Source organism: Rattus norvegicus, chromosome X, assembly GCF_021556685.1.
Source record: "Rattus norvegicus strain SHRSP/BbbUtx chromosome X, alternate assembly SHRSP_T2T, whole genome shotgun sequence".
Lineage (NCBI taxonomy): Eukaryota > Metazoa > Chordata > Mammalia > Rodentia > Muridae > Rattus > Rattus norvegicus.
Window position 1 is genome coordinate 119239804 of NC_141554.1, and position 12369 is coordinate 119252172.

Consider the following 12369-nt stretch of genomic DNA (forward strand, 5'->3'; position numbering starts at 1 on the left):
GAGTGATACAAATGTGAATGTTCCAGAAGAGGGCAAATTGGATACTTTTCAGCCATTTCCTATTTTAGCACAGTATCAAATACCCAGCCCCAGGTTATGCACGTGTTCTCAGACAGAGTGCACATATCAGGGCTGGCTGCTGCTTCTGATCATATAGATGCAAAGAAAGGCAGAATTTTGTCACTTGCCTCTTCCCAGTGTTGTACTCTGGTTGAAGTGACTTCCAGGGGGACTAAAAAGACTAGCATTTCCTTTCCTTCCCTTCTTTGCTCTTTACTCCTTTTGGGGGTACCAAATGATAAAGAACTGCTTACACTGCAAAAGATGAGTCGCCAGAGAAAGAAGTAAACTCACAAGACACTTAGGAATGACCTGTGCTCATAGCACAGCATTGACCCAGAGATAGCCTATAATAATTTAAAAACAAAAATTGCAAACCCGAAGAAAGAGGAGAATTTGATTTTTCTTAATTAGTTTATTATTCCATCCAGTGGCACACTTTCAAATGACAATAATCACAAGGCAAACAAGGAAATGTACAAGTGTGACAGATTCAGCTTCCTTATACAACCCAGGACAACCTGCTCAGGAGTGTTATCATCCACACTGGGCTAAGCCTTCCTCTATCCAAAAGCAATCATGAAAATATCTCGAAGACCTTCCCACAGGCCATTCTGATAAGGTCAATTCTTGGGCTGGAGAGATGGCTCAGCCGTTAAAGGCTAGGCTCACAACCAAATATATAAGGTCAATCCTTCAACTATAGTTACCACTTATCAGGTGTGTCACCTTAACTACCAAGAATTTTGATTATCTTTGAAGGAATGCTTAGGGACCAGGGTTAATGACTGAAGGCATGTGACCTTATCTTTGGGTTTCGATCAGAAAGTGATCTCCAAATTTTGGGTGAACCTTCCTACTTCAAAACAATCTAATTAAAACAAACTTGACTTACAGGAATACCCAGAGGCTTCCATGTTAGTTGGTTGTAGATACAGCCATGCTGATGGTCAAGAATTCCTGTCACATCATAGAAAGGTTATTTCAAACTGAAGTAGTATGGCATTCCCATATAAACAGAGTGTGAACCAATTACTACTAGACCTGCCCTATAAATAATAGGAAATCAATAAATACTAGAAAGAGGCTTAAAGCTACAAAGAAGGGGGTTGGGGATTTAGCTCAGTGGTAGAGCGCTTGCATAGCAAGTGCAAGGCCCTGGGTTCGGTCCCCAGCTGGGGGGGGGGGAGCTACAAAGAAGATCTCAATACAATTGGGACACAATTACTTTAACAATGGTTTCCATCTTTACTTCCTACCTTTGAATTAAGCTGAGAAATTACATACTTTAAAAATTAAACTAAAGCCCCAAAATACTACCCTTTCATTGGTAATTGCATTTTTCACTATAATTTGAGACAAGAATGAATTTAAATCATAGGTTTATGGTTTGGTACACATAATGTATCAGTAATAATTTTTAGCATTACTATGTGGAACATAGTTTTGTGGTTTACTGAAATTAAATTGATGAATTAAAAAGCAGACTGCTATAAATTTAGAATGTTGAATAGAATCCCAATGATATAAGCAAAAATATCTACAAAATACGTGTAAAGGAAAGTGAAGATGAGTTTTAAGCACTTCTCTTAAAAAACAGCCAAGAGAAAAGAGGTCAGCAATCTGGGCACTTGGATACTAAATAGCTAATAGACATATGAAAAACAAACATTACTGTAAGAATAGACTGACTTTATGACTGATTCTTTTCTGTTTGGTCCTCATGCCTGTTTTAGTAAAATCACATATTTTACAGATTACATTTTAGGCCATCTTTTATGAGTTTACAGGTAAATTACATAGTTTGTGCTTTTGTCTTTAAATTTGATTCTCTTTTGAGAAACATTCTCTAGACCATGCTGGCTTTAAACGTGCTATGTAGACAAGATAACTTTGAACCTCCTACTTTCTTCTGTGGAGTGTGGGAATTATAAGCATGTGCCACCATAAGCAGTTTATTATATATTTCAGAGAGGGAGAGACTTTCTATGTGGCCAAGACAGACTGGTGTGATGGCTGTTTTTGGACGGCAGCTTTACTATATCTAGAGTGAACCTCAATCCAGAAATGAAGGGCACACCTTTGATCCAGATCTTGAAGTGGAAACTCAGTTTAATCTGTATCATGCCTTCTGCAGGAAGCCTATATTTGGACATAGAAGAAGAAAGTTTTGTTCTTTGCCTGCTTGATCTTACTTTTGCTGGCAAGTTCATTCCTTCAATGGTATTTGAGACTAGACATCTTCTTCATTCCAGCATATACAGAAGATCCAGCCTTGTAAGACTGAGAAACTACTAGACTCTTGGTCTTTCTATTCACAGCCAGCCACAGTTGATTAGATGGACTGTAGCCTGCAAGTCATTCCAATAAGTACTCCAGAGAGAGAGAGAGAGAGAGAGAGAGAGAGAGAGAGAGAGAGAGAGAGAGAGAGAGAGAGAGAGAGAGAATCATTCTATAAGTTCTGTTATTCTAGAAAAGCATAACTAATACCCCTGGTATTCAGTATATATTCCAGCCTCAAACTCAAGGCAATCCTGTCTTAAGCACAAGAGTACTGGGATTGTAGGGACAATCCACCACACCTGGCTTTTAGAAATTTTAATTCTCGTGGAACCTGGAGATGACGGCCTGTAATGCCAGCTACTCCTGAAGTTATAACAGGGAAATCAAAAGTTCAAGGCATGCATGAGCCCATAGGATGTTGGTTTGAAGCCAGTCTGGGCAACCTAGTGATACCCTGACTAAGAATAATAGTAAAAAAACAAAAAGGCTGTGGATGTAGGTCAATTCTATCTATTGTGCATGAAGTCCTGGGATCTTCTCCTAATACCAAAAAAATAAAATAAAATATAACAAATTGATTCTTTGTCTTCAAACACTGGAATTTGTATTTAATTTATAATTTTAACAAAAGTATCCAGAAATTCAATATTGCTTTATAGAAGATGAATTTGAGACACTAAGGCTTGTCCAGAATCAAAACAAATTAATCTTGATTTCTAGGATTAATCTAGAAGTATTCCTATAGTTGGATTAACTTATTCTTCGAATAAATCTTGGAACAAATGTAAATAATAATATGAAATGGAAAAAGATGGATGATACAAATTCAAATTAAGTGAAGCTCAGTCCTGTGACTCGAATAAATTTTATTTGCAAAGTAATATTAGTAGTAACCATATCAAACCTTAACTACGTGATAGATCTAAGTAAGCTTTGGATACAAAATGCCAATATTTTGACTGTCACTATGTCCCAATACCATTTACAATTAATTCAACCTGTTTTGAAAGTGGTAATTACCATGTGAAACAGTGTGTGGTATACATCAGAGATAGTGACTTCCTAAGGGGTCACAAGAGCATAGGAAATTGGAATGAAGAAAGATGTTAGAACTGTGTTTACACTTCAAGATGTTCAGGTAGCAGGCAGAGACGGATGATTTGTAAGGAATAGGGTACAGACAAAACCCTTGAAAGAGGAAGAGATGTAATTACATATTGAGAAAAGCCAGAATATGAATAAGAGTGGCCGCTTCAGTATCCATATCCCCCAGTGTTAAGAGTGTCAGCTAGAGTTGTCTCCACAGCATTGTGCCCTCGCTCCTGTCCAGGTCTCTGACACTTCCTAAAGCTGCATCCACCCCTGCCCATAGCCTATTTCTATTCTCTCTCCCCTGCTCTCACTAAACCTGATCCCCCAGCCCTGCTCCCCTCACTCTCCCCTCTCCTATCCAATTTTCTCCTTCCGCACACCTTTGATATTTATTTTATCCCCCTTCTGAGCATTCAACCATCCTCTCTTGGACTCTCCTTATTATCTGGCTTCTATGATTCTGTGGATTTTAGTATGGTTATCCTGTACTTTTGGCAAATATCCTCTTATCAGTAAGTACACACCATGCACATCATTTTGGGTCTGGGTTACCTCACTCAGGATAATATTTTCTAGTTCCACGCATTTGCCAGCAAAATTCACAATGTCCTTCTTTTTAATGTCTGAGTAGTATTCCATTGTGTAAATGTACAATATTTTCTTCATCTATTCTTTGTTTTCCAGTTTCTGCTATTACAAATAAGGCTGCAATGAAGATAGTTAAGCAAGTGTCCTTGTGGGATGGTGGAGTAACTTTTGGGTATATGCCCAGAAAAAACACCATTTTTCTGAGAATCAGCCAACTTGATTTCCAGAGTGACTTTACAGGTTTGCAATCCCACCAGCTATATAGAAGTGTTCCCCATGCTCCACATCATGGCCAGCATATGCGGTCCCTTGAGTTTTTGATCTTATCCATTCTGATTGGTATAAGGTAGGATCTCAGGGTTGTTTTGCTTTTCATTTCCCTGATGACTATGTCTTCAAGTGCTTCTTTGCTATTAGAGATTCTTCTGTGGAGAAATCCCTGTTTAGCTCTGTACCATATTCACTAATAGGGTTATTGGAGTTGTTAGTGTCTAACTTCTTGAGTTCTTTACGTATTTTAGGTATTAGACCTCAGTCGGATGTAGGGTTGATGAAGAAGAACTTTTCCCAATCTTTAGGCTTCCATTTTGTCCTATAGACAGTGTCATATGCCTTACAGAAGATTTCAGTTTCATGGGGTCCCATTTATCAATTTTTGATCTTCAAGCCTGAGCCATTGTTGTTCTGTTCAGGAAAAAGTCTTCTGTAACAATGAGTTCAAGGTTATCCTCTACTTTCTGTTCTATTAAATTTAGTGTAATTGGTTATATGTTGAGGACTTTTAATCATTTGGACTTGAGGTTTTTTACAGAATGATAAATGTGAATCTATTTGCTTTTTCTTCATGCAGATATCTAGTTAGACCAGCACCATTTGTTGATGGTGTTCTTGATTTGATTTTTTTATTCTATGGTTTGGATTTCTTTGTCAAAAAACACGTGTTCCTAGAGGTTTGGGCTTATTTCTGCCTCTTTGAGACATAAAATTATAATTGACATTGTCAATCTGACTGCATTAATGCAAATGGTAATCTTGGCCTGGTTTTAATAACCATATATATGCATATATATATATGCACAAACACACCATATATTACAAATACCATTTTATAATAATTTGAAAAATAGCTTGAGGTGGTAAGACTAACACCTACGTGTTTAGATACTAATTGATATGATATTATAGATGAAATTGAACATGTATCTGATGTAGATCAGTAGCACTGGAGGTAAAGAGGAAAAGATTTATTACAGTGATTTCTCAGTACCAATTTGTACAAACAAATACAAGTGAAAAATTGTGATGAAGATATAGGAAAGGATGCTAGGATGCTGGAGTAGATGCTTTGTTTTTATTTCTTAAAATGGTGAGCAATGTGGAGGATAATTTGGGCTAATCAACTGGTTTGAGAGCTTTATAAATAATTTTGGTTTTGGAATACCTTTTGAGGTTTAGAGAATTCTGCCAGTCATTGATGTGTCTCAGAAGTCTCAGTAGGAAGGCAGTGTTGTAGATCTAGAGTTTTCACATGTCTCTCATTAAAAAAGCTTCTTAATTACCTGGTAGTGTTGGACACAAATAGTGGTGAAAGTTAATGCATTTTCTAACTTTGTCTATTTCCCATTTCTGGTGATTGCGTAGTGTAATCAAGTAGCATTTTTATTATAATAAAATGCACATCAAATTATATGGTTGAAACAACCTTTGAGAAATAACATCCTCTTTTTGTTTTGAATTAAAAGTGGACTTAATGCATTCCCAGAAACACCATTACCTTCATTAAAATCTCTGGTGTCAATGATTGAGAACTCCCTTGATAATGTGTGCAAGCATCTCTAGGTAGATAATGTGCACAAGACAGTTCTATCTGGCCAGTGTATCGTTCATATTCCAAAGGTAGCTTCTTCTTTCTGGTCTTACACTCATAGAAATGGAGAATAGCTGTTTAATAATAATGACAGCATCACCAAATGTAGTTTTGTTGAATACCTACTTCAGATTTGACTGTATTACAAACCTGGCAACATTTATATATATATATATATATATATATATATATATGTATGTATGTATATATGCATCATAAGATGTTTCGAACCTTAAGGAACTGTGTAAAACAGTGGTTGTGATTTGCAACATTAAAGGCTCAAAACGCTCTCCTTAAATTGCATTTTATGTACCATAACATGCATTAAACATTTGGAATAAAATATCTTGTAATATTTTCTATCCAACTAGATCTCATAAATCTGGTAATAGTAAAATATGGAAATTGATTATTTTAGCACTCCTAGCTTCAATATTGATCACCTATATTATTAAATACTGTATTTAAGTACAGGAAGTATTGAAAATTCAAGTGTATTTGACATTCAATAATAACATGTTGCAATCATTTTATATAGCTCCAAGGAGTAATTATCACAAATTTTCATAATCCTGAAAATCTACTAACACCCACTGATTTCTGCAATGGATAATTTAACATGATAGAAATGAAGGAGAATGATGATTAACTCTGATACAATTTGTCCTCTATTGCTAGCTTTGACTAATTCAATTCGAATTAAAATACTCCTTATTTTCAGAACCTTTTTCCTAAGAAAATTCAGATAATTGGTTATTGTTAACTTAAGTTGGGCACTTGCAATTTCTTGCCTACTTAAAATTCTAATGTTATCTGGAGCACATAAATCTTAGGGATGTTCCATTTGAAAGAAAATAATTTTGTTTATCTTTCGGCGATTTTTTTTTCACAATGTGATAATTACACCAAACTTTAATGCAGTAAACATGTTTCTCACAAAAGCGTCCTATAAACCAGAAGGCCACATACAAGACAAATGCATATATTCATACAGCAAGATGCATGTAAACTCTGTGCAAAAATATTATATGAACATTTATTTCTTATGTGAGGAATAGAGACGAGTTAAAACCAAACCAACCAAGCAAATAAACAATGCAATGCCACCAAAGAAGTAAGCAAGCATTTCTATACCTCTGCATAAACCCATATTTCTAGGACTCCCTGAATAACCTCTAGTATGTAAATAGGTTTAAACATGTCTGTGGCTCCCAATCCTGAAGAAAGAGTTGTGCATATAAATGAGATTATATGATCTCTTTCATTGCTGGACCTAGTCAAGTTATAAAGCAGCTTCATTTTACCATTCATCATTTGTACAACAGGGGAGTGCAGAGACAGAGACAGAGACAGAGATGGAGACAGAGACAGAAAGAGAGGAAGCAGGAGAAATGGGAAAAAATGATGGATTCTGGTGAATCAACTTTTCTTACATAAGAGTGAATTAGCATATTATGTTTAGGAACATATATGAATGCAATAAAAATAAATTAAAAAGAGAGTTCTTAAATTTGAAGGGGAACAGAGAGGAAAATATGGGAGATTTCAAAGAAGGTAAGGAAAGGAAGAAATATTCCAGTCAAATTACAATTTCAAAAATCAAATAAATAAATAAATGAACAAACAAATAAATAACAGTGAATTGACATTGCACTGTTTTCTAATGCTCCTCAAATTCATGTTCTTTTTCTAGTTTTCAATCTGAAACTGGAAAAATTCATAAATTGAATGAATCACCTTCAAAGAACAATGGAAAAGTAGACCCTGGAAAGTGTAAGGAAGCCAGGCAGACACAGAATGAAATCCTAAGTGGAAGTGAATCCATTTCAGATGCAAATCACCATTTCGAATGTTCAAACTCAGTCTCAAGTTTGATGAGTCTATGAACAGTCAGTCCCACACTATCTAACCTGAGAAGAAAGCAAAAGAGATGCAGGATCCTGCTCCTCCCCGGAAGCCTGTTCCATGTGCCTATGGAGACTTACGCACACACACACCTTCACCTGCTAAAACTTCTAAAACGATATATTTGAGGTTTCATAAGTGTAAAATTCCACTGGCTCACCATCAAATTTCGTCATATTTTGATTCATGCCTCCATTATTAGAGAGTTTATCTTGGAGGACACTATCAGGAATGTCACGTTTTAAATTCTTTGGTAGAAAAAACTGTCACAAATATGCTTAGGCTGTATGATTATTTTGTAACACATATTCCATAGCTGAGAAATTTCATTACATTTTAAAGCCTTTAAATATACCAAGGAAAACAAGAAATTGATAAGGGATTTCAAATGCATCAAAGAATGAAAATTAGTTAATGCCATCATCTCTGTCTTACTTGGTCTCTCTGAAAATAAATTGCCAAAAGGTTAAGTTGGCATACAAGTTGATTTCACGGTTCCCCAGATGCTTTCTTCCCCAAATGCCATCTCTGATATTAAATTTCAGACAGTTAATTGTGTTTTATGTCTCAATCAACAGAACACAAATAAGGCATTGCTCATTGTTATTTGTCTAGTGCTTTATTGTGTAGTATTTTAGGGACAGAGTAACCTATAAGTCTATAGCTGCCTTAGTCCATGGGGTTCAACTCAAAATAAACATGCAAAGTCTAACAGATCAAACTTGAAAGTTAAATAATTCTTTAAAAAGACAACAGCTGGTCATTGTGCATGCCATTAGTGCTAGTGCTTGTGAGTTCAGGCTACATAGGGAAGTCCTGTTGCAAGCAAGCAAGCAAGCAAGCAAACAAGCATGGAGAGAGAGGGGGGGGGAGAGAGAGAGAGAGAGAGAGAGAGAGAGAGAGAGAGAGAGAGAGAGAGAGAGAGAGAGAGGATGAAAGAAAAGAGGAAAACTGAAACCAAACAGTAAGTAGAAACAATATATATATATATATATATATATATATATTTGTTCTAGGAAGTAGTTACTACATGTTAGGCAAGCACTGTACCAATTAGCTGCCCCCCAGATATTCTAAAACAACCAGTGTGTCAAAGTTTTCTGGTCCAAAAAAAAAAAAAAAGAAAGAAAGGAAAAAAGAAACAAGTATAAAACCTGGCAAAGACTAGGAAAAGCTATACTAAAAACAAATTCATATCATCAACAAATGCCATGTATTAAATTGATGATGCTGTACACATTAATCTATCAGTGTGGGATACTAGATTAAAATAATGAAGGACAAAATTCATACCTTCTAGAAAAAAAATCTCTTAACCAATTAGGTATAAGAAGGATATAACTTAGTAAATGAATCTATAAGAAACACACATATAGCATCTTATTTGGTAAAAACAATCTACAATTCTATTTTTGAGCTATCTCAAATTTTACTTCCAAATTTAGCAAGAAACATCATGAAATCAAGAAAGCTGGAGTCCACACTTACAATTACTACCAACTATCAACTCTCAGGAAGGAAAATGAATGACTAAGTAATGATAATTAAAGAATTACTCCTATCAAAAAATGAGACAAAGAGTGGAGCAGAGACTGAAAGAAAGGTCATCCAGAGATGCACCAACTGGGGATCCATCCCATATACAGTCACCAAACCTAGTTACTACTGTTGATGCCAAGAAGTGCTTGCTGACAGGAGCCTGGTATAGCTGTCTCCTGAGAGGCTCTGCCAGAGCCTTGCTGATACTGATGAGGATGCTCACAGCCAACCATTGGACTGACCATGGGAACCCCAATGGAGAAATTAGGGAAGAACTGTAGGAGCTGAAGGAGTTTGCAACTCCATAAGAACAACAATATTGACCATCAGACCTCCCTCCCAAAGCTCCCAGAGACTAAACAACCAACCAAGGAGTATACAGGGCAGGGGACCCATGGATCTAGCTGGATGTGTAGTAGAGGATGGCCTTACTGGGCATCATTGGGAGGGGCTTCTTGGTCATGTGGAGACTTGATGACCCAGGGTAGAAGAATTCTAGGGCACTGAGGCAGGAGTGGGTGGGTGGGTGGGGAAGCACCCATATAGAGGCAGGTGAGGGGGGATAGGAGGCTTGTGGAGGGGAAACTGGGAAGGGGTATAACATTTAAAATGAAATTAAAATAAACTATAAAAATGAAAAGAAAAATAACAAGATCATGAAATTAAGAACATGGGAGACTAAGGGGGGGGTATGAGGTAGAAGTGACATAAATAAAATACTTACATACCAAATTCTAAAATAATAATAATAATACCACTATTACTATTGCTATTACTATTAGTATTGTTTTGTTAAAGAAAAAACAATGTGGTTCCAACAAGATGGCCTCGCATGCAAGGTGCTTCCTACCTAGCCTGGAAACTAGACTTCAATACCAGGACCTACATAGTAGAAGGAGAAACTTGATTCCTGAAAGCTGTCCTCTGACTTCCAGATACATGCTGTGTCGTGCAACTCCCAAATAAATAAATAAATAAATAAATAAATAAATAAATAAATAAATGTAAAAAAACGAATACACATGTCAAAAATTTTCAGTGTAGAGTTCACTGAATCATGGTCTGAAAAAACAGAAATGACATTTCCAGAGAAAATGCCTTTCTAATTAATATAGTACTTTACTTTCACAATTAGCCTCTTTTCCATTCTAAATTCAATCAACTAACCAACATTTCCAAATCAAAATTGTTGGTCAGTTTGTGTATTCATTTAGGATTTATTCACTAAATCACTTACCATGATTTTGTTCCTACTGTAAATGCACATTAATTCTATTGTGTGTAAACTATTTTACATCCTCCAAATCATATATATCAACATAATTTTGAAGCTCTCAGATTCAAAAATAATGGAGCTTCAGAAAAGTCATTTACAAAAGTCAGCTTTCTTTTATAGTTAACAAAAAGCCATGAAGAAACTAGAAACAGAAGACTAATACAACAACCAACACAATACTACCTTCTTACTAAATGGGGGTAACCTAAAGCATTTCTCCTAAAATCTATAAAATCTGCTACTATCCAGTTTATCTAAGATCGTTTGGTGAGGAAGCTGTATTTTTCCCAGTATAGGTTTTTGACATCTCTGTCAAAGTTTAAGTGGACTAAACCTTGTCAGTAATATTCTGTCCTCCATTCTGTTTCATTTGTGCAAAAGTATTCACACTGGTATGATGCAGCTTTTAGCACTTAGCCTTCTTAGTATAATTTGAGATAAGGTATTATGATTTGGCAGTGGCCCTGCAGCATCTGCAGGAAATAGCATGTGAGTGCTTCATTGATGGGACTTTACTGTGGCAAGGACCATGGAAACCCCTACCCACTTTGCAAAGACCTGTGGGGAAATTGGTTGCCTCTATGCTAATTACCTAGATCACTTATGTTACAACTGCTCCTTACTTTTGCTATGCTGTTTATACTTAGAGCAATATTTAGTTTCACTTTCTCAGTCACGGGCAAGGCTGGGATCACACACACTGAAAGCCCTGTGGATGATTCTGTTTTTCTCAATACTCTTTTGAGGAGTAAAAGCCCCAATATCCTTTTTACCTCTATCAGTCCTCCAAATGTGCCCACTAATCTTGGCTATTTGGGTACCTGTAATCATGTCCCTAGAGGAGGAGCTGCAGTCACACTAAGTCTATAGTAGTTGCATGAGTGGCAGGTCTTACTTACAAGTGTTGTGAGGAAGCTATGTCTGATCAACAGAGAATTAAAATGGGGAAGCTATGTGTGATCGACAGAGAATTAAAATGGGGGAGCTATGTCTAATCAATAGAGAGTTAGAACTGGATTTTGGACACATAGTATCAGGTGCATATGAACAAAGATTGCTTGGTACAATGAACATGTCTCTGTAATTTTAAAAACTATTATGATGATTGGACTCACACTCACAAATGTTTGACTCTGTCTCCTACCTTGCATAACTATGTAACCACATTTTCTGCCAGTTGGGTATGGGCTCATGTCTATAGGACATGCCTGGCTAGAAATTTATTTTTGGATTGCAGAAATTGTGCTTCATATTGCAAAGTGGGTAGGGGTTTCCATGGGCCTTGCCACAGTGGGAAGAGGGAAAGGAGGAAAGGAAAATATTGGGGTCTTCATTTAATTATGGAGCTTTTAAAAATTCTGGTGCTATGATTTCTTTTAACCATTTGGGAGCGTGGAAGCTGATGTTACAGCTTGGTACTCAGAATTTGGAGGCAATAAAGTTCCTATTACTGCTTTTGCATTATGGGGACTGGTTCTCACCTCTATGACTCCTGCTAAAGGAAAAGCATCTTTGGTTCCTGAATTTTACAGTTTCAAAAAAAGTCCTTAACCCTTTTAAGTGGTCAGTTCCTCCATTCCCCCTTCTCCTTCTCTCCCTTAACTATACCTTCTTAACTAAGAAGCTGAGGATGAGGAAGAAAAGGATAAACCTCTGGATTCTGGAGATGCCTTTGATTTAAAGAGGCAGCTTGATATCATAATCCAGATTAGCCTCCTCTGGTGAGAGCTGACAGGAAGACCGGGAGACCAATGGTGAA